This window comes from Vulpes lagopus, chromosome 5, assembly GCF_018345385.1.
Source record: "Vulpes lagopus strain Blue_001 chromosome 5, ASM1834538v1, whole genome shotgun sequence".
Classification (NCBI taxonomy): Eukaryota; Metazoa; Chordata; class Mammalia; order Carnivora; family Canidae; genus Vulpes; species Vulpes lagopus.
Genome location: NC_054828.1, coordinates 123,885,058 through 123,888,377, shown reverse-complemented (window position 1 = coordinate 123,888,377; position 3,320 = coordinate 123,885,058).

The window sequence follows — 3,320 nt, the reverse complement described above, 5'->3', positions numbered from 1 at the left end:
ACCATTGGCTCCTCCTACCCTCATTTTCTCAAGGAGGAAAGAAAAGCACCCCCTGGACTTAACACTCAGATTTCCCCACCAGTGTCTCAGGTAAAAATTGACAATGGGGAAGATTCAGGTGGAATATGAATTGGTATTTGAACCAACATTAGTTTCTTGGTTTAAGGTAGACCTGTCCTTAAAGTTACCAGCATTAAATGTGAAACTTTTATCCTACCAAGGTTTGCTGAAGGTCAAGATAAACTCATGTTATTTCTGCTGCAATTTGTTAGCAAAAAGAACTTGAAATGATGGTTATTTGTCTCAAAGTTTTCAAAAGTAATTGTTAAGACAGCTTTCAAATTCTTTCAAATTCTTACCAAATTCTTTGGTAACTTGAAACTATGAAGTTTTGCTTGGATAATCATCTAGGTCTTTTCCAAATAGGATAAAGTGCTAAAGCATTGATTACTGGATGTAGGTTTGTGCTTTTGACTTGTTACTGCAAAGAAAAGAAGGGGAGTAATTCTATGTGTAAGAGAGATGTAAGGAATGGAAATAGAACTTTCTAAAGTTTTAACAAACTTCCCAAGATTTGAGTTGTAAATGAAGTCTCTTAGGCCTTTTAATTTGGTATGTTAAGTCACTTTGGAAGCACTGTTGAATAAGCCTTATGTTAGGGTAAATGCTGTAACTATTCTAGAGGTTATGTGCAATTCCTAAAGTTTTAATATGTTTTAATTTAAGAGCATCACTTGGTTTTTTGGTCATTGAAATGTTATATGTCACAGAAATAACTTGAGTTTCCTTGTCAAGAGCATCATACTAGACTCATCAGATTATTAACTGTGTCCACTTCTAAGTTTTTGTCATTTATAATTGTTATTCTCTTGCAAAATGAATTTCATCTTCAAGGAGATTCATAAAAGATCTTTAGGACGAATACAGGTATTCAATGTCTTTAAAATGGATAAAAACTTCCAGAACTAACCTGCATTCAAACTAAACAAAAATAGTAATATGGGACTAAATAAATTGGGAAAAATGATTATATATAGTTGTTGTTATACTCTTGGTTAAAACTTTGCTGTTCCTCTAATATTTGCTGTTCCAGACTAAGGAAACTTTCTCTTGACATCAGTGATAAATAGAAATAATAATAAAACAAATTGAAACATTAACTTTTCACTTTAATGAAATTCAAAAGTTCTCTGAATGAGCATTCATCTATGGCGACCATAGTCATTTGCATAGATTCAATAAGAATCTGTTCTTGTAACAGGACACTAATGAAAATATTGGTTATTTTACCAAGGTTTTGACTGGAATGTCATATTTGAGAGACATGCATAAACTCAGGTATGACCAAACAGCTTTAAGGAGCTAAGGTTGACTTTATAAAACCTGGAGCCACAAAGCTACTTGGAAATGTTGGCCTGATACCTTGCTTACGGAGTCCCCCCCCCCCACCCCCCCCCCCCCCCCCCCCGCCCTTTACCAGGTGAGTAAAGAACAGTACTTCCTGGCAGGTGCAGGACATCAGGATGCCTTGGGAACCTCATGAAAAGGAATCTGCCCAACTCTACGGGTATTGCAGGCATGTCTGATGGCAAGTACTTGGCTTGGCTTCTGGCCTGGAGAGGCTACCTAAAATTTTAACCTAGAGATTCCTTATAAAACGTTCCAGCAAAGTAGATTCTAAAACATCTATATGATCAGTCATCATCCTTGCTGAGTTTATGTAATTAGGCCAGGTTTGTTAAAATTGGAATTGTTTTGCAAACAAATTAGTCTTGACTATCTCTGGAAATGAGGGTTATGTTAGAGAGAAAAATTGTTTTCAATAACACACCAAAAATTCTAGTTCTGATTGTCTTTAAACGTTTTAACTGTTGCAGAAGGTAAAACTTGCACTATCATAAAAAACACTGCTGTGTATACATTCCAGATTACCACAAAAATATTTATGGGTTTCTATCTGACATGAATACTCAAATTGGTGCTTTAAATCATCTCTTTCCTTTTGTGATTGCTTTAAATGCCTGAACTGGAAGAAAATTATCAAAGGTCAACTGTCAAAGGTCTTCACTTTCTCATTATAATATTTGTCATTTATTTGTTATTTCTGGTGTCTTCCTGCCTATTGCAAAGACTCCTTCACTGCCATAACTTCCAGCTGACATATGATCCCACCTTCTCAAGGAGGTTCATGCATTGTCCTTGTTGGGTTCAGCTGCCTTCTCCTTTTTATAACTCCCCGATATGTTCACCAACTGACAAATATTGACCCATAGGTAGGGACATCTCTAGGCCCCTACTCTGCAGGAAGAAGTTACAGAATATGAGACCTTCCACCTTCAACAACCTTAAAGATTTAAGGGTCAAAATGTTTCAGGGGAGAAATGATGGGGAACAGAGGGCTAGCTAAGGCCAAAGCACAGCTGATATCTCACAAATGACCCCCACCCAGGGTGGGATGTGTGTGACATTCCTCAGGAAGTTTCCAATTGTCTTAATGTTAATGCCTTGCTAGAGGGAAAAGCAATTTTTAATTTGACAATGACAAGGCCTCCAGTATTTTATAGGTCCTCCTTAACATATGAAAATCCTTTTGAAATCTCCCTTTTCCCTGCCTCACCCAACTCTCAGGTATATAATCAGCCACCCTCACAATCCTGGTGCAGCAGCTCTTCCTGCCCAGGGGTCCTGTCCCTGAGCTTTAATAAAACCACCATTTTGCACCAAAGACTTCTCAAGAGTTCTTTTTGGACATCAGCTCCAGACCTCATCTACATTCCAAAACTTCATCACAGCTGGTCAAATGTTTCAACAGTTGTGGCTGCCAATCTGCTGGATGCATAAAGCTAACTTCCTTTCTAAACCCTAGTTCCAAAATTACGAGTAGGGAGGTACTGGTAGTAGTAAATATCTTGGCAGTATGAAAAGACCGCAGAACCCAGACTTTTCACCTACCACCCTTATAAATGTTGGCAGTGTGCTCACCCATTTATGGCATAATTTTTTTTCACTATAGAATATGGATATTAATGATGTTTGACTCACATGATTTATCAGCTGAAGCAAAGGTACATTTTGTAAACCACCCACATTTCCCAGCTGGGAGTAGAACTGGTTTAATCATAAGGATCATGAAATTCAAGCCTGAAAGGCCTTTACTTGAAGGGGTCTCCTCCCTGGAAGGATCTTGGCAATGCATTTATATGATCGGATATTGACAAACTTTCAAAGTGATGTATTTTGACCAGAATTGGTTAGGAAGACTCTGAATGATCTCCCTTCACATTTCTCTCTATGCTGGAGGCATGTGGATGGCTACTGAT